This window comes from Anastrepha ludens, chromosome 6, assembly GCF_028408465.1.
Source record: "Anastrepha ludens isolate Willacy chromosome 6, idAnaLude1.1, whole genome shotgun sequence".
Lineage (NCBI taxonomy): Eukaryota > Metazoa > Arthropoda > Insecta > Diptera > Tephritidae > Anastrepha > Anastrepha ludens.
Genome location: NC_071502.1, coordinates 67,949,055 through 67,969,569, shown reverse-complemented (window position 1 = coordinate 67,969,569; position 20,515 = coordinate 67,949,055). Strand labels below are relative to the sequence as shown.

At 33.5% G+C, this 20,515-nt stretch overlaps 1 protein-coding gene across 6 annotated transcripts in view; it reads right to left on the bottom strand.

Annotated features, from left to right (window-relative positions):
* LOC128865776 (uncharacterized) overlaps positions 1–19,370 on the bottom strand; it is a 176,229-nt gene extending 156,859 nt beyond the window's left edge. Inside the window, exons 1-2 of one of the 6 annotated variants that reach the window (XM_054106116.1) lie at positions 19,081–19,370; positions 14,000–14,301 (exon numbers count right to left, since the gene is read on the bottom strand). The gene's annotated coding sequence lies outside the window, so the exon portion shown is untranslated. The other 5 variants (XM_054106117.1, XM_054106115.1, XM_054106118.1 and 2 more) reach the window with 5 other exon arrangements.
* Positions 19,371–20,515: the final 1,145 nt, after the last annotated feature.

The window sequence follows — 20,515 nt, the reverse complement described above, 5'->3', positions numbered from 1 at the left end:
GGAGTCGGCTTAAAACCGTAGGTTCCTCGATTTGTGGAACAACATCAAAACGCACGCCAAAAAAGGGTTTACACGCCAATTATATATATATGTATATCCAAATACCCTATTGCGAACTAAGGTTTCACTGCTCTTTTTAAAGTGTTTAATTAATTAACAGTTATTAAATACATTAGTAAATATTATGCAATAAAAAGCTCTGAGTATTTTGTTTTGCACTCTTCAAAACAAACAAAAACAATTCAAACTTACATAATTGCTCTTTCTTAACAGCAAAACTTTCTAGTTTCTCTAAGATAGTGCGAAATTTCCATAACAATTAAAGAAACAAAGTCAGAAACAATAAAGCAAAAAATATAAGCCGAAGCAGCTGGAAAATAGTTAAGCACACAACAACAAATAGAAATATAGTCGAAAATAAACACAGTTGATGACCTTTGCTGTGTATGAGTATATATTTTTGTTGCTGTTGGCACTATAATTTAACAGCTTTTGCATTTATCCTTTTTAATGACGTTTGCCAAATTAAAAAAATTACTGAAGTTTGTAATTTTAACTATAATAATTGCTTTTGTTTTTAGTCTGTTATAATACTGAGCTGCAGTGCTTTTGCTGTATCTTTTATTTTTCACTGTTGTGTGCCTATTTTAACTATTGTAAGAAATTTATTTATGTATTCCATACACGGCTATCCCTGTGCGCCTTCCACTTCTGACCCCTACAAAAGACTTAAGAGCCGTACCTGATTGCAGAGTGCCTGTGTTTAGGGTCTATTTATCACTACCTACCTACCTCAGCAGCAAAGTCGATTCGCAAAAATGTACTCTTACCCATTTTTCGGTTTCATTCGCTTTTTCAACGCTTTGTTTTATTTCGCTGATTGCATTTACTGCTTTTTGTTTTTGTTTTTAGTGTTTGCTTTTTAGCTTTTAAACATTTTTTCGGACATTTCGCATTAATGACGACGGAAATTCCCAACATAAATTGCAAAGACGTTGCCTAATATAGCGTCAGCAGTTAAAAATGCAAATTTTGTGAGTCTAACAAAGCAAGCAGAGAAGAATAGACAAAAAAATTTACTGAAAATATGTAAAATAACAACAACACCAGAAAATACATTAATTTAACAGTCCAATTTAAAGTGACACCAAAATGTCACTAGCTTAACTGAAAAACGTATAACGTATTATACAACAAAAAAACTATAATAACACAAACAAAAAAGAATGTCTACACACTCCTTCTAACCACAATGTCTGTAAAATTTGTGTAAAAAGTGGCAACGAGCAAGTATAAAAATAATGCTGTCATGCAGCCATAAATTCCAAGTCTTGCATTTGATTGACCCAATTCCAGGCGCGCACACGCACTCCACGCCTTCATTTCAGTGTAAAAATACATACATGCGTACCTAAAAGCATACTAGCAAATATATTCTATCAATTTTGTTGTAATTTAAACTGTACAAAGTCAATATATCGGAGAATCGCCACCGTTTCACGCTGTCGACGGATTTCTGATGCTCCGCCATAGCAATTCTGTCTATATAGAAATATTTAAATTTTTTTGTTTTTTCATAAAAGCAGTGTGTAGAAAAATATACAAATACACACTCTATACCATCAGCAAGATGAACGGCACATTAGCTAATCAATAATGCTAAGCACACACCGACTCAACACCACAACGACCACTCGCCTGATTATGGCGCGGCCACTCAGTCAATCAAATATCCAGCTAACCAACCAACCAGCAAACCAAACGTCAGCCAGTCATTAACACGACTCAATTCAAGTTAAGTCAATTCGTTTCAACTTAAAATGAGCCATTCCTTGCCAACGGCGACAAATGACAAAACTCGCGAAGCAGCAGTAAAATAGAATAATAAATACCGGTTGAAGATATACGAGTAAATATATTAGTTATATATAAGTCGTAATAGAAGTAGTATAATGTTTCATAGGAAGAACAATCACGACTTAATATGTATGTACGTAGGTGTGTCCATAGCTGCAGAGAAATGGCAACACAGCCAAGCGGCTGGCAGAGGTGGGCTGCCAATAATTGGCAATGACGCAAAGTGTCAGCAAACAAATTGACTAGAATTTCAGCAACAGAAAGCAATGTATTTCACTTATATTCACCAAATACACAGCTAACAGGAGTAGAGCTCAAAAGAGCGCAACTGAGATTTACATCATCACATTTGTAGTCATGCTGTGTGCTATGTGCTGCCGATTGCTGGCTGCTATTGAATCGAAAAAAGTGTAACAAAAAATTGGCTTCAGTTACACCTGTTATTCGTTTTGCGTTGATACGAAGAATATAAAGGAGCTGCGGAAAGAGGTTAATGTGTGCAATGTGTGGTATACTTGGCTTCCAAAGTGGTTCAGTTAAGAACCATTCTCAGTCGAAAAATACTACAAATATCTGCTGGCAAATTACGGTATTAGGTAATAATATATTTTGAAACCTCGACCTTAATTTTCTTCAACCATTTTTGTTCTTTCGTATTAAGTATCTTTTAAAATAACACAAGCAAATTTTCTGACTGATATAATAATAATTTTGTTTTTGACTGCCACCTGAAACAGGCGTCAGGGAGCGTGCTTTTTTAATGAAAAAAATTAATATTGTGCGCTCATTAAACAGAATTTCTGAAGCTAGAACAGTATTATGAGATTCTTTGTATATATAACAGGCACTCGCGCCTTTTATTGGGTGTTTGGTCGAGCTCCTCTTACAATTTATGGTGTGCAAATGTCGGGACATACAACTTTAAGCCGGCTCCGAACGGCAGATGGATTTCATCGAGGAGCTTTTCATGGCAGAAATGCATGCCGCGGGGCTACCGCTATTAAAAACAACTTTTTCTATTATTTGATGTTCATGCACGGAAATTCGGATCTTTGCATTACCGAATAGTAGTCACGCACCAAGCCATTCGGATACGGCGGAGATTCTTTACCAGCGATTCAAATCATACCCCACACGATTACTGAACTCTGGGCGGCTTTCTCAGCACAAGTAACTTCGAACATTCTTGTCCTCCTGTATCCGCTATCTGAAGCATTGGAGCAATCCTTTTAAAGGGTTTTGTCACAGTCGAAAGAGGGGACTTTTCGTGTTGAGTGCAAGTCGATGAGGTCCAAATTTGGTCATATCGATCATTTTGCGAAATCCGTGAGGTGACATTCACATGGATTGTACTGTACATCAACAGTGTTTTAAATGTTTTCTAAAATACTTTATTTCTCTAAAGACTTTCCAAACATATTTTTTGAGAGATTTCTTGAGGAAAGGGACAAATCGACATATTTAAATGGAAACTAATTCGCTAACTATTCATCAATCCGCATTTGTAAGTATATGGGGCCAAGGACTGTCACTCACTCAGCAACCTGCCCCAAAATTTTTGGAGAAACTTTTATGTAATTATAGTAATATTAATAACCACGCAGATCTATAAGATAGATTCCACGATAATAAGAGAATGCCTATTCACATTTCTGGCCTTGGGCAAAACTAGTGTTGCCAGCCACCATGTGACGTTCCCATTGAAAAGTTTGATATATTTAGTGGAAATAAATGTGTCTTCCACCGAGAAACACCAGAATTAAGGGTCGAGTGATAAGTCATTCGATAAATCGTATATTTTTTAGTTTAAATTGCAGTATTAGCCTTATAAGTTCCCCTAGACGTTCGCCACATACTTGAAGAAACCTTTCGTGGGTACCTTGCAAAACTGTTTTATCACCTCTATAACTTCCTGCAATATCACCCTGTTGGTATGTAAGTTTAATAAGAACATATTCAACAGATCTGAAAAACTAAAATACAAGCCTTTTTATAGCGAAAACCTTTTTGCCTGAAATGTGCTTTAGTTTTCTGGAATTTTAATTATAAGACTAATGACGTTTTTCTAGCAATATATGAGTGCAACCTCTCAAGGTTTTACATGCTATTTCGAAATAAGTTCCTTCTAAGGTTAAATATGATATGATGGCCCAAGCGCATATCTATAAGTCCAGGCTGATTTAAATTCGAAGTTTCTTGAATTTTTGAATGATCATAATAGAGTCAAAATCTTATTAGTTTTATTATTATTTTTATTTTTCTTCTCTGTATATTTTAATTTTTTAAATTCAGCAAAATAATTTCAGTATGAAAGAAATTATACTTTCGCGCATTTATTGACATTCTTTTTAAAGACACTTTTAAATTTTAATTTTTTCCTCAAGTTTTGCATGTACTATGTCATATTACTTTTCATACAGACCAATAGCCTCAGATGCTACTTGCCTTACTACTGTAATGCAAGTATTTATAATTATATTTCATATAAATAAGTAAATAAAAAAATTGTATAATTAAAGTAGTTTCTTTATTGCGCTAAAATTCAAATATTAAAAACAAAACAAATTTCAGAATCTCTTACTAGTGCCGAATTACGCTTCAGGTTTGATTTGTTTAGTCTCTTGAGAAGTGAGTGCAAAAGCAATAACAGTCATTTTTCTTCTAACAGCACACAAATTTCTGACCTTTACGCGCTAACTATAGATTATTGCTTACGTCTTTTGTTCTCTTTAATTAAGCCGCAATTAATTGAAGGACTTGCCATAATTATGTGATAAATCGAATTGAACGTGTTCAAAAAGTTTTCCTAAAGTTCCCTTTACACAACTTACATTTTACTGAACATTTATAGCTCGTACAGCTCTCGCTTACTATTAATAAATGTAAAGTCTTTGGAAGCAAGAAGGTTTGTGCCCTCTTTGTCTCTAATTTTTAATATTATTAATGGGACTACAGATTTCCCCATTAAAAAAAAATAAATGAATAAATAAATGGCGCGTACACTTCTGTTAGGTGTTAGGCCGAGCTCCTCCTCCTATTTGTGGTGTGCGTCTTGATGTTGTTCCACAAATGGAGGGACCTACAGTTTCAAGCCGACTCCAAACGGCAGATATTTTTATGAGGAGCTTTTTCATGGCAGAAATACACTCGGAGGTTTGCCATTGCCTGCAGAGGGGCGACCGCTATTAGAAAAAACTTTTTCTTAACTTTGGTGTTTCACCGAGATTCGAACCGACGATCTCTCTGTGAATTCCGAATGGTAATCACGCACCGACCCATTTGGCTACGGCGACCGCCCCATTATATTAGAGAAAATTAACTTCAATATTCCCCAGTGTAACTTATGGAATCTTTTCCATTTGATTTGGACAATTACAACACTGAATATGCTTTCAACGCCCCTATCGCACGCGCTACTAATGAATTCAGTACTATCTCAAAAAATATGTTATAAAAATTGATTTTACTTGCTCGATAAATGTTTTCAAAAATCTTTTGTACCCAATTTTATAGATTTTATCTTTGCTAATTAGAAATTATGTTGAGTTTTCGTAACTAGTCTCTTAGAAGCTTTATTTGTCCCAAAACTCAATAAATAAATAAAAAGTGGTGCCTTCCGTAAGAGTTGCAGCCTCCACGCCTCCATGATATAATTGTTGTAAACCATAATGGCAAGCAGTGAGATTCGCATACCTAGTCATCTCATCCACCACTACGGTTGTGATCCTCTCTGTTGAAGTTGGCTGGTTGCTGCATGATTACTCTTCAAGCGGCTTCTTGTTTCTTGCGGTTATTGTACCTGTAACGGGGTAAAAACTAAACCACTGGCAGCAGATTATAGTTGTGATTACTATTTTTTACTGATTTTACAACTTTTTTTCGCACTAGCAACGCATTGTCTGCATACTTTCCCCACTGCAGCTGGCTACAGCGTAAGGCCAGGAGCATTTTTTGCTCATTTTGTTCGCATATTTATTTGTATGTTTTACGTCTGCATTTGTGTTGCTATTTTCTCTTCTTTTCATACGCATTCTCTGTCAATTATTGCATAACATGAAACTCATTCACATGCCAGCCAACTTCACCAGCAGTTAAATAGCGCGGTTTTACTTTGCATTTTGTGTTTTTGTGTGTTTGCAATGTGTTTTTTCTGACTTGCTGTTTTGCTATTTTCTGTGTTTTGTGTATTTGAATAATTTACACATTTGCTGCAACTATTGGTAAACAATAATATTTTAAGTAATGCACTCGCATTAGCTGACATTGTAGGAGAGGAGCGACTTTTGATTGGCTCAAAATTATCAAATAGAATTTTCTAAACTGAAAATAAAAACAGCGGCTTTGAGACAGCACCACTGGCTTAAAATTATCAAATAGATTTTTCGAAACTGAAAATAAAAACAGCGGCTTTGCGACTGCACCACTGAACTTGCAAAAAGTATTTCGAGGGAATGATGCTAATTGAAAGTACAAGCATTTGATAATTTTTGCTCATATTTGGAAGCTTAAGCCCACATATGATGAGTTCAGTGGGCGCGATGCGAAAGCGTTGGCTTTTTAAAGGTGGGGCTAATGTCTGTACCTAGTCAAGTTAGCTGATTGGCATTGAAAAATATTAAACTTTTTTAGTCATCACGGTTGACATTCAACTCCGGAAGTATTAAGAATTTTATTAGTATTCTGTTATAATTCCAATTAATGCAAATTAACGACGAATATTAAATCCAAGTGCACAGAAAGTTTCTGACAGGAAAAAAATTAGTGTCACATCTAGTTGGTCAAAGCAGAAAAGCATATGAAAGCAATGAAGATTATGAATGAAGATCCAGGGTTTTCTTACTAGGCCAATCTTTTTGAAATTTAGCACAGAACTGTTCCCATATCTCACTAGGTATAATATAAGTTATTATTTTTTTAATAATTATTAATCTTACGATAAGAAATTTTCCCATATTTTATTCAGATAATCCATTTTTATGCTTTAAAGTTTAAAGTCTAAAAATCGGTAAAAATAATTCGCCCAGGTGTACCTTGAAAAAAATGTATTTTAATAATAATAATTTCAACTTTTTTACCTCAGATAATTCTGTTGCGAGTTATAATGTACACCGCAAACAATTTTTTTTTTCGAGATGCTTTCGGGTATTCACTGTCAATTGCTCAATTTTGAATATTCTACAATGAAAATTTAGGAAATTATTTTCCAAATTTTGCATTATTATATGGAAATAGACTTAATAAACTAAGACTGACGATTAGCATTTCCAATAAAAAATGTCTCAAAAACGAGTAGCTTCTCCACCGAAGGGACCTATCGCGCCCTCCCTTAACCATTTCAGTCTCTGATGCAATAATTGTGTAGGTTGGTTTATATTATTATATATTCTTCTGTATGTAATATATTATAAGACTGGATTCGCTGAAAGCCCAGTGTCATTGTCACTGAGGGAAAATAGGTCACTGAAAAAGTATCAAAGATAAGCACATCAATTACCCTTATAATATGGTCGTAAGACACATGTAGGCTTTTCTGCGGCTTGGCATTTGGGTGCTGCTCACCCTGACAAAAAGAGGCGGAAACTCATAGAGAATTACACTGAGATTTAAGGAATCGTGGTCTTTTCTAAGAACAACCTAAGAATTATTATAGATATTCAGTAAATTACATTCTGAAATAAACCAGGACTCCTTTATTGAAGTGATATCTGCATATTATGTAGAGCAGAAAACGAAACTGTTCTGCACTAATACAAAGCCGCAAAAGTATTACGTGAGCTCATCTAATAGCAGAGCATACGATGGATCCCGAGTGCTTTATTTTTCGAAGCAGGATTAAAGGGCATTCTCTAAATTTTGTAAGACAGTACATAGAAGCTATGGTCACAGTGCCTATTCCCAACTATAATAACATCGCAGGAAAGGGACAAATTGGGCCTTTCATTTGCTATGTATCTTGAAACGATCGTTAAAATTACACCACTAAAAAATTGTTGTCACTCTAGCGGCTATTTTACCATCTATGAAAAGGTGAAAGTAAGTTGCTTCAGCCGGTTTGCTTTCCCAGTTTAACTTGAATAGAATTACTGACTTAAAAATCCCAAAGAAAATAAGCATTCAAATTCTGCTGAATTTAGTTATTAAACGAAAAAAGTTCAGCCAAATTTTAACTGTAATGCTTTGAAATAATGTCTGAGTGTTGTTTGCATACAAAGAAAGCACATTTGAAATTTCAATGCCCCAAAGTCAATATTTCACCTTCCTTTTATTACATTCCGCTGCACTTCCGTCTCTTCGCCAATCACGACACTATCAAATAAATTACAATTACCTTCACCAACAATGAAGCAAAATGCTGTACAGTTAATTGCCGCCCACGCACGAAAAACCGACAATGTAGACAATGCACTGATGAGTGTCTGCAGCAGCAAATGAGGCAATAAAAATTAATCACCATAAGAAAAAAATAAAAAATGCAGAAAACCAGCATCCAGTCTCAACAATGTCTGTATAGTTAAACTACCTCCAGTCAACCAGCGCATTGCCAACAAAACCATCACCAGTGAGCAACATTTAACGCTTCTGCTGCTGCTTCTGCAAAGAGTGGCAGCATCGCTGAGTGTCGCCTCAACATGTGTGCAGCATACATAATTATTAGCGGATTTCGCCTCCGTTACTGTTTTCATGTATGCGTATAGTACCGTAAGACGCAACACTTGCAGCATAGCGCTGAGTGCCGCTAAAAAACTGGAACTGAGGCAGAAAAATAGCAGTAATTGTTCATGCCTTTGGTGCTCTTAATGATGAGCGTTATGCATTGGGTTGAGGTTCAAGATATTATGGGCATATCTATATGCACACTGTGAAGACCCATTATATGGACATGTGAGATTTGATTTTATTTATGTTAAAATTATGATGTGGGGGAATTGTTTACCATATACATGGAGTGAGTGTCATAGTGATAAGGTCACCACATAATTATAAGATTTGACTATATATATTTTTTAGTTAATTTAAAATTAATTTAATTATTAATTTTAATTTTAGTATAAAAAAGTTGCTAAAAAGGCTCCCTGGTTTTCATAAATTTTTCTTACTTTTGATTAATAGTTGTTTCAAGTTCGACAAAGTTTGAAGTTTGGATTGATTTGGTCCTTTCTACAAAAGTGAATTATATTTTTATGAAAAAAACATTAATTATTAAAAAAAACTAAATATAGTCAAAACTTATAAATATGTAGTATCCTTATTTACATATTTTGTTTAATTTGTGATTGTTTTGAATTTTAGTTGAAGCTATTTGATCCATATTTTGAGTTTCTATTTTATTAAAAACTGTATGTTTTTCGCTTTTTGTTTTCTTTTCTTGTTTTCTTTTTTTGTATGTTGTTTTTAATTAATTTCAATAATCTTTTACTGTTTTGAATCGTTTGTTTCAAATTTTGTCCACTAACAGGTCCAAGGCGCACTCCGTTGGATATAAGTTCATCTTTAGACTGAACTACTCTGATTTCACAAACTCTCAAATCACAATGGCTCAATTATGGCTTCCAGATTTTACCTGCAGCCACAGAGCTTAACTTTTTGACCGACAAAAATTTCAAGCTTACCATAAAGGTAAAATAAATGTTTTTGATTATTAGGTTTGGTCCGAAACGCGACTAAAAGAAGATATAAAATTTTAAAGAAACTTTTTAAAGAGGAAAAATAATACACCGTTATTAAACGATACATGGGATAGAAGAAAGATTTATTGATTAAAAGTTTGACAACAATCGCGCACGGCAATACAAATATGTGGATCAACTTTTAGGCCACTGCTGCCTAAATAGTTAAAATTTGCTTCATCAATAAGATGTGTTGATTTAAATGAAAGTCTAGTACTATTATTTTATGCAAATTCATCTAACTTATAACGTAGATGATGGCCACTTCTCTGTGAAAGCTGGATCTTGAAATCGTTCAAATTAATATACTTAAATTTTTATAAAATCGTACATCAGAAATTGTAGAAATAATACAGCAAATTGCCAAGTGACTGAAAAGCAATGGGACACAGTCGAATGCGACTTTCTCAACAACATTTATAGTGTTTTCGAAAGGATGGAGTTTGTGCATCGATTCATCACTACACATGAGACTATGGTCTATCACCGTGATACCAAATCAAAACAAGAGGCTAAAGTGTGGTATGAACTTGGATCTTCGACTCCGAAACAAGTTTGTATCCAGAAATCGTCCAAGAAGGTGTTAACATCAGTTTTTTTAAAATGCTAAAGGAATTTAACTTATTGATTTCTTGCAAACAAGTAAAACAATAAAATCTGAATATTAATGTAACCTTTTAGGCCAACTGAAGGAACATTTTCGCAAAGAGACACCTAGCTTGAAAAAGAAAGGAATTATTTTACATCAGGACAATGCATCGTGTCAAAAGAATATTTTGACAATGGCTAAACTCCATGAAGTAAAGTTCGAATTCTCGGATTATCCACCATATTCACCAGATTTGGCCCCTAGTGACTTCCATCTGTTTCCAGACCTAAAAAAAAAATTATGCGTGGGAAGCGTTTTTCATCAAATGTAAAAGCGTATTTTGCAGCCCTTTCAGATTCTAACTTCAGAGATGGCATTCATAAATAGAAATCTCATTGGAACAAGTTTTTTAATCTTCAGGGAGACTATACTGAATAATAAAGTGTATTTTGAACCATAAAACTGTCTTATCGAAGCGCAAAATTTAGTGAATAACAGTACTGTCGTTTTGTCGTAGAGTACATACTCCCCACTCCCTTCTTAAATTAGGGCCAAATTAATTCACTTGCATAAGCAGTAAAGTTCAAATGAATTATGTTGAATATGAAATCATTTCCTAAATAACAACAATAAATAATTATACCCCTTACACATGTCAGTATATCATTAGTGGCTCATGGCGTTGTAGTAAGATTTAGTGAGAATTCACAAATCCGGCAGTTATTATTCAATTCGTATTGAAATGTTACAGTAACAAAAACAACAAAACCGCAGGGGCAGCAAAAGCAACAGCGAATGCCACAACAGGCCAATGACATGCCATGTGAAGTATGAGAAAACGAAAGACTTCAGCACCAAACTTCATGCATAACTACTATGCATACAATGCGCGAATAGGTATCAGTATATGAACCAATGTATGGTAATATGGGTGTTAAAGCAAGTAACACGTACCATCAAACGTTGCACAGAAATGAGCGCAGTTCAGGCAGTGGAGGAAGTAAACGCTGAGAAGCATACACAAATAGCTGCAGCAAATGTACTTATACGCGTACATAAACATACAATGCGGGGTGGAGTAGCATTTGAATTTTACTTTCTGTATTTGCTTCATTGTAAACAAGTAGAAAATTAGCTACTTAGATAGCAGATAGATGAGGGGCGTGTGTGTTCGTACTCTACGTGGATGCAGCGCACCGCAAAAGCCTACCACGTCTCGAAGTTGAGTTAGTTGAGCAAAAGATGGGCAAAACGAAAACACCATCAGACATGAATTTGTATTATTCACCTGTAGCAGCGCAACCACAAATGGTGACAACGACCTTGAGTCACAGCCTCAACGACATAGCTGCGAGTTGAAACAGCAAAGCTATGGCTTGTATAAATTAATGTTATGTATGCGTGCTTATAATTTTTTACTTATTTAAACCTTTTAAATTTTCCCTCGGAATACGTTCGAAATGAAAAAATAAAAAAGGCGGCAAACAATCAAAACAATATCGCGTCATAATCAAGCCGGAAGTACCGACTGAACAAATAGATTTATTTTTTGTCTAAACAGTTCAAAAAATATATAAATATATTTCTCAAGCACAATGTTTACAAATTGTATGGATTCTATTAATGAATGTACTAAAATTATCTCAAAAGATCACGCAAGTATGTTATTTGGTACTTAAAAAAAGGCGGAAAGTATGTGATACCAAGAATGCGAGCACCGTCAAACAAAAGAATCGCGCATACGCCTTGTTGGCCAAGATACTTGCGCAAGAGAATGGAGAGGTCATTGCGTGTATGCCAGAAAAGCAAAACAAAAAACACAACATTTATTTAGTCCACTTTAAACTTCATATTTTGCATGCACATACATATCTGCCTACTCAGAAGGAGGTGTAGCTACATTGTTCAATATCACCTTTGTCTGTACTTATGTACGTAAGTATGAATTTATATGCAAAACAGGCAGAACCGCAACTATGCAAACACTCGAAAACTACTTAAGTTGAGGACTGTTTGCTTGTCCAAACTTGCATATGCGTGCTTTTTTTATTGTTTCTATTTTTTTCATTAGAAGAATATGGTGAATAGTAATAGTCGTAAGATAAAAGACATTTTAGTTAAATCCAAAGCGGGTTTTTCGTTTTAGTCAAAGATATGATTAAAACAACTTTTAGCTAAAAGAGAGAATCCTGAATACCAGAAATACATATTTGGGAATTGATCAGCTTAAGGTAAGTAGAATGCAAGTATTTGTCTATCAAATTCTAGACATATGCTCCGAAAATGATTTTAAAATCTCTATAAATCTGAAGACATAATTTGACATATGTTGACAATTTATTTGCCTGTTATTTAATTTTAATATTTTTTATGAAAATATTTTTCATTCTCCTATAAAAACCATTCACTTATAAATCGATGTTTCAAACGTTATACAAAGTAAAACGAAAATCAACAAATCTTCGTCAAAGTTTTAAGCTTTTTAATCAAAATATTTGGTAAAATTTCGGGAATGTCAGTTCCACTAAATTTGAGTGTAATAAAATGCTAATTATTCGAAAATCGCGTCGATTTTTCAAATTTTTTTCTGCCAATCGAAAATGTATTTTAAGTACTAATTTGGTATATCAATCAGCCAATACTGATAAAGAACACGTTTTTCCCTTTTCTAATTGAGCAGGTAATGGCAAACCTCCGAGTATATTTCTGCCATGAAAAAGCTCTTCATAAAAATATATGCCGTTCGGAGTCGGCTTGAAACTGTAGGTCCCTCCATTTGTGGAACAACATCAAGACGCACACCACAAATAGGAGGAGGAGCTCGGCCAAACATCCAAAAAGGGTGTACGCGCCAATTATATATATATATACCTACTTGTTTACATTTGCCATAATTTGAACGTAGATACCAATCTTTATTAATTTTGTTATAAGGCTTGCGTATCATATTTTGTGTTGGGTAATGCGGAACTTAAATAAATTATGTCTTAGCAGAAAATTTAAAAGTGAGCAAATGTGGCAGCATTTGACCTTGGCTTTAAAGTGCTATAGAATTTAGATCGTCCGCTTTGTCATAAGATAAATGTGAGTTACTCGTATTATGTGAAGCAAATTTTGGGTGGTACGAAATCGGCAGCCAATTATTTAGTACATCAATTCTATACGGTAATCGCACATTACTTGTCAAAAATTGAGGGGAAAATTCAAACGGATAACTCTTAATAATTTACTTTAAAAAACTCACGAAGCATTTTAAACAATTTTAAATCCTAGTGCTCTAATTGTAAACAACATAGAGAATTCATAAATTTATTTTTTTTCTAACACCTCATGGCAAAAAACATAGAAGTTCGATTTCGATATCGAGTTTACTTTACTTTGCTCTTTGTGAGCACATCGAAAGCCTGGAGTGTGACTTTTGCATAGGTATTACCACAAGCAAACCAACTGGCATGAAATATAGACGAAATGGCTTTTTGGTAAATTTATGGTCTTTATCATTTAAATGGCAAGTACTATAACTGACTTAGTGCTAATACAGGCTTGTTCAAATTAATAAATAAAATAACTAAGAGTAAAATTCTACTTCTTCACTAAATTGATTTCTAGTACCTCATAGCTTTAACCATTTGAGCAAATTATATATTTCCTATTTCATAAATAAAATATAAAAAAATTATTTTAAAAAGTAATTCACACTTTTCTACTATTTTTCATATACATATATCATAGGTATGCATTTATTGTACTACTTTTTGTTTCTTCTTTTGAATTATATTTCATGCTGTTTATTTGGTCTGCGCAGTAATAAGGTTTTATATCGAAATTTTTGTACTTTAGAAATACTTATCATTATTTGCCATAATTTCTAGCGTGTGAAACTTACCTTTTCTGTATATTTTTGCTAAAGGCGCAAAATTTGTTATGTTGCTTCGGTTGATTTGTTTGTATTTCTACTGCTTTGGAATTTATTTTTCCTCACTGTTGTGCTTCTTTTTGTTTTGATTATTTTTTCCTTCTTTATCTCTATTTTTAATTTTTTCTTTAACTTTTATAGTTATTACGCAAAATACTTCATCGGTATGTGCAAATACTGTTCTTGGCACTTCGGAACAGCCTCTCAACGTATACTGGTTACTCATACGCCGGGGTGAGCGGGTTTTAAATTTTGTTTATTATGTTACTAAGCTGCGCAAAAAAAGTAAATATTTAGTAAATGAAAACAATATCTATTTTAAGACACGTGCGCTTGAAATGTATGCTGTAGTGCTTATGTATCATTAAAACTTCTTTTTTTGTGTGTTATTAATATTTATTTTTTCAATAATTTATTTAAAAATTTATAATTTTTTATAATGAAAAAAATTAATAAAAACCTTTACTGCCTTTACAGTTATTATTAAAATTGCAACATTAATCATTAACTTATCAAGTGAACGCATTTGCAGTTTCGACAATATTTTACAAAGGTTCTTTTGATTTTGGACAGTTTTCCGATTTTCTATAACTTCTCGTTTTCAAATCGTCTAAATTTGTGTACAAAATAAGAACCCTCAAAGGTATTCAAACTTCATAATTATATCAAACACCCTAATTGAGTATAGAGCTGGTCCTCATTGAAAGAAAGTGTATGTCGGCAAGGGCCTTTGATAAGTTTTACTTTCTTTTTCGTTTAATGCTCATTATTTTTTATTTTAATAAAACTCATAGCTCATTGCTTAACAAAAACAATATCCAAAACAGTATACAAAAATTAGGAAAATTCTACAATTGGCAAATATACAAATATACAATCGCATGCAGTTATATCGCTTTTAGTACAACAAATTGCAAGTTGGAGTTGCTAAACATTTGATCTTTTCAAATTTTACCCGCTGGCGGTGTTGCAAATTTTATGAACATAAAAAATTGTCGGGATTTGTTATACGGGAAAAATGCGCAACACCGCTAGGGAAAAATAGCAAAAAATCAGCCAGAATTTAGATCTACTTCAAACTTGGACTTTAAATTTTAGTGGGCTATAAAATCACGTTTCCCAATTTTTAATTAAAAATTCTTTTCAAAAATTTGAAACTTTGACAGAAATTATCTGCTGACTTAATCATTAAGTCACTAACTTTATCGGGTTAAGTTTAGACTGAACTCAAACTCATTTTTCTTTTTTAAAGCTAGTGAGTCAAAAACAAGCCCAAATAGTATCTGCTTGCTTAAGATACAAACTTTTCATTTGGCGGTTAATGAAATACGACCATAGCTCGCTATACGACCTCACTATGCCTAAGGATACAACGTTATTTCGAAAAGCGAATAAACATCCTTCTTAAAAATGATCCCAACGACGAAGGGAGCAATAAGGTATTCTGAGAAGTAAACTTACGCTTAGCTGTTACAAAAAATTGGAAGGAGAAAGAAGGGCCAAGCATATAAAGTTGGACGAATATTTTAAGTCCAATCAATCAACAACAACAGGAATTTTTTATTCTTGGAATTTTTATTCTTGGTTGGTGCGTTCTTTTATTTTCATATGAGCATTTTTATAGAAAATAAAAATAATAAAATGCCTGGTAAACTTAACACTTTTATAGTATTTTGTTTTTTTTTTTTAATTGAAAGCGATCTGATTTGATTAACTCGCTTACGACAAAGTTTTCGTGAACATATCTAGGTCGTTAAGTGAGGTATGAGTATATATACCACTTTTGCTTTTTGAAACATAAAAAAAATGAAAAATTTAGTCTTTACAGCAAAATAAATCGGCTCCTTATACTTTTTTATCCTACATTTCGAAATTTGTTGGATACCTTTATTAACATGTAAAATTTTGTTAAAATCTGCACATTCAAAATCTCGTCTTGTATACTTTGCTTATTCATATTTGTTAAGATGTATTTAATGAAATTTGTGTATTTATAGCAATGTACTTCATTAAATTTTTTTCAGTTTTGTCCTTCATATACGCTTTTTTTATACAATTAATCTCGATTTTACTCAACGTCTCTCCAATATGTTCAAAAATGATTTATTTAAAAGTATTATTTTTATTCTTCACAGGCTCGAATAGTGCCTTTGCGCATTCATTTATATCTTAGTTGTCTGTATTTTTAATAGTTACATTTTATGCGGTATATTTTATAATTATTTACATCGTTTTTCCTTGCACGCACTCAAGCCAACAGCTGGTAAACTAAAATTTACTGATACGTTTTTCTTGAATAATTCTATGCATGTTTATGCCTGTGTATGTGTATGGGACTCAAAACTGTTGCTTAGTTTGCGTATTGCAATTTTTTTAAATGTTTGGTTGCTGCATGCAGCCACAATTAATTTCTCTTTTTTTTCCTTGAAAGCAAAACTACAATTTGCGCGTGCTGGTTATTGCTGTAAATTGTTGTAGTTGTTCGCTATTTGTTGTTTGCAGTTACTGATGTTGGTGTTTAAGTTTGTTATTATTATTATTATTATTTATTCTTGTTGGAGTAGTTGTTGTTTTCGTTTACCTGCTCGCATTTACTTGCTTTGTTGTAATTATGTGGTGGTTGTTAAATTTTTTCTTTCCTTGGTTTTTTACTTGCGGTTGCTAAAGCTCTGTTTGTTGTTTTTGTGCCACCAACTGGTTTCTCAACTAAAAGTTTTTATTTTACTTAATTTTATTTTACCTGGCGCTACTTTTGTTGAAATGTTGCACAGAAAAATGTTAACGGAAATTTCGCAAAACCCAAATAGTTTTATTGAATATTTTTTCTTGAAGAATTTTTCATTCGCAAAATGTACATTCAAATTTATAGTACCTATTTACAATATTTATGAGTAATATCATTTTTATTATTTTGTTTAGTTTATTGCAAATTTAACTTGAATTTGAATATTTCCTTAAAAGTTTTGTATAGTTGGCCGTTTAAGCATTCAGAATGCAAATAGATATAGAAGGACTTGCAAGAGCATTCAAATAACCAGACCCGATAACACCATCCGCTGCTTCATTGGCAAGCCAATATTACCAAAATTTAGTTACTAGCATCAGAGAATTGTTTTGAAAATTCAATAATAAGAGACCCCAAAAACCACATACCCTGAATTGAATTAGTTAAGATTTGTTATTTCTGGAGTTAATTTGTTCTTCTAAGAGTAAGAGCCACGATCCCCACGCAATTCACGATTAGACGTGATCGATGCGGTGTCTCACTGGGCCACGAAAATTTAATATATTGAACGCCTTACCGTGACCAGCAATTCAAAATTTCGCTAACAATTAATTTTTACTAATTCTTAATGGTTGGTGTTAATTTAACTTCAGTATGATTTTAATGGATGGCATTGTGAGATCATAAAAAGGATTTAAAGTTCGTATTACGTTAATATTTAATTGTTCTATAAATATTATATATTTAATTGGCATCCTTTATTATCTGTTTGGTCGGTCTCCTCCTTAAATTTATGGTGTGCGCCTTAATGTTGCTCCACAAATCCAGGAACCTACCGGCTTATGCCCCCAAATGGTTTTTTTAAAAGAGCTTTTTTCAAGACAGAGGTTTAAGGAAATTTTTTTCCATTTTTAGTGTTTAATGGCCGGATATTCGAACGCGGACACCGGCCGCCCAACCGAAGGTTTTAAAAAAGGTGTCCACTGAAGGGTTAAGTAGATTATTATTATTTTCCTATTTGTCTGCTTCTGGTGAGCAGTTCTCTATGTACTTTTGAACTCTTTCATCGATCTTAATGGTATTTATACCACGTAAGCTTTATATAAACGCGAATGTCAATTGCTATATAGAATTAGGCTGCAGTTAGAAGTAATGACAACTTCTCTAGGCAAGATTTTTTTTATTAAGCTCTAACTTTAGTAAAAAAATCACAGAGCAGTTATATTTGCTATGCAGGATTAGTTAGGATTATAAATTTATGTATTCATTTTATTTACTTTTGAAAACTTTGCGTTAGCTTGGTTGATCATCACTGATCTCAGATATGTCAAAAATCGTCCCTCTTGTTTTTATTATTTTATTTTATTTTATTTTATTTTATTAATAAAGTTAACTTATTTCCATTTTTTTAATTGAGGATTCTGAATTTATTGATGAGTTTTAGATATTTAATTTCATTTACATATTAAATTTTTTCTTTATTTTATATATTTTGTTCCTTTGTTTTTCTGGTTTTCTCTTTCTTAGCTTATCTTGCCTTTTATTTCCCTGTAATTATTATACATTTAAATATGTAGCTATTTTTTTGTTTGTTTTGTAATTAAACTTTTTCACTGCAATTAAGCTTTTTTCATGTAAGTTGCTTATTGCACGCTATTCATTTCTCAATCATTTCACTTTTCTTCATCTATTATTGTTGTTGCTTTGTTTTCTTTTTATTTTTGTTTTTATTGTTGTTGGCATCAATGACACTGAACACATGCAACTTTCACAGCGCCACTCGCAACAACTGGAATGGTCACTCTAAAGTGTATTGGACAATACCGAATTGTTTAGGAGCAATGAAATTTGCAAAGCGGTGCATAAATTTCAAATTGCTTGAAAGAAAAACCAAAGCTTCTTTCTGGCATTGAATTTTTTCACAATTTTTCGTCATCACAAACTACTATTTTTATTATCAAGTAGTATTTTTTTAAAAACTGATTCAAGATCATTTTAGTTTTCTCCCATTATTTATTAAAATATTACAATTTTTTAGGGAGGTGTCAAAAATTTGCAAATCGTAGCAGCAGCTATTATTTTGCTGTCACTCCACAACTTATAACGCACCTGTTGTTGCAACAGTATCAAAAATTTCATACAAAATTCACTATTTTTCTTCTTCGTTCATTGTCAACACTCAATACCAGCGCTATGACCAATATATTTTTGTCATTTTCTCTACTAATTTTCTAGCGAGTTTCGAAAATTTTCCGTATTTCATATTCAACACACAAACACCGTGGAATAAATATTTCCAATACGTGTAACAAACGAAAAAACCAACCACACTTGTTGCACACAAAATACACTGCAAACATACGTGCGTACTATATAAATATAAACGTGTATGCTGTTGTTGTTATTGCAATGATTTCATATTGCATACGCTCTGCTCTACTGCGGCAATGGTGATGAGAAGCCGAAGTTGAAGAAGTAAACTAACTAAGAAGTAAATAACTAATATAAAATAGTTAAAAACTCGGGACGGTAACGGTAACGGCAGCCGAAAACCTCACTCAGCAAACGCACTCGACGACTTTCGCGACTCAACTGTTAGCCAGGCGCTGCAGCAAGTGGCCACTCACCACCATTCACCAGGCACCAGCAGCCGTCAGCCGCAAGCCTCCGCCAGCCAGTAAAACCAGCAAACCAACGCCGAAAAACGTCAATAACCACAACAACAAAATACAACTAATGAGCAAAATCAAAAGCACAAGCAGCAGTGGTAGAAAAAAACAACAACAACAATATGGCTACTAAGCAATCGTACAACATACATTATTACATACTAAGCAGCATTGCTGTTACCGTTGGCAAATGCTTGCACGCTTGTGTGTGTGTGTTTCTTTAGCTCACATACTAGGCCACGTTCGTTGCTTAAGTCATTCGTTTTCTGGCTATCAGCCATAGAGAGCTTTCGGCTTTTAGCTGGGCGACTTCGCCTCCATTCCAAGTTTTTGGATTGCTAGCATTTTTGCTGTTTCTTTTTATTATTTATTTTTACCTGCTGTAGCCAGCTGAACAGCTGTCTGAGCTGTGCTAAGCTTGTTGTTTCTTCGAGGTGTTTTTCTCTTTACACCATTGGGCAGCGCTGCTCTGAGCTGCACTGATTACATAGTACGTTGCTACGCTTCGTTTCGTTTGTGGATTGTTGCCGAGCGCTGGTAACTAAATATCGTTACTTACTCTCATATCACTCATTTCAATCCTCCCTTCCCGTGCGCAACCACAAATTTCCTGTGTGCTTTAATTTTGTTTATGTTTATTTTCGTATTTAGAAAAGCTTTGAACGCAATTTGTGTAAAAGAGATGATGAAGAGAAAGGAGATGAAGAAGACGAAGAATAAGAAGTACACTGCGAAGGCTAAAGAAGTGGATTGACTTGCTTGGGCGAAAGAGTTTTTGCTCTTAATAAATTTAAGCTGAAGCTCAAAAATCTGTCAGTAACTTAAGAGTATATGCCTGCGTCAAATTCTCTTACCTGTAGTAATTTAGCCAACGCAAAATTTTAAAAATTTGAAATAATTCAAAATCAAACGAGTATTTATCTAAATTATACTAAAACCTGAAATTTTGCATCACAATTACCGTCACACTAATTATATTTTTGACTATCAGCATACTCACTTCTTGCAAAAAAACACTTATCAGCCAACTGGACTGCCTCTCAAACATATACACACATGCATATATGTGTATATATGCGCTAAATATTATAA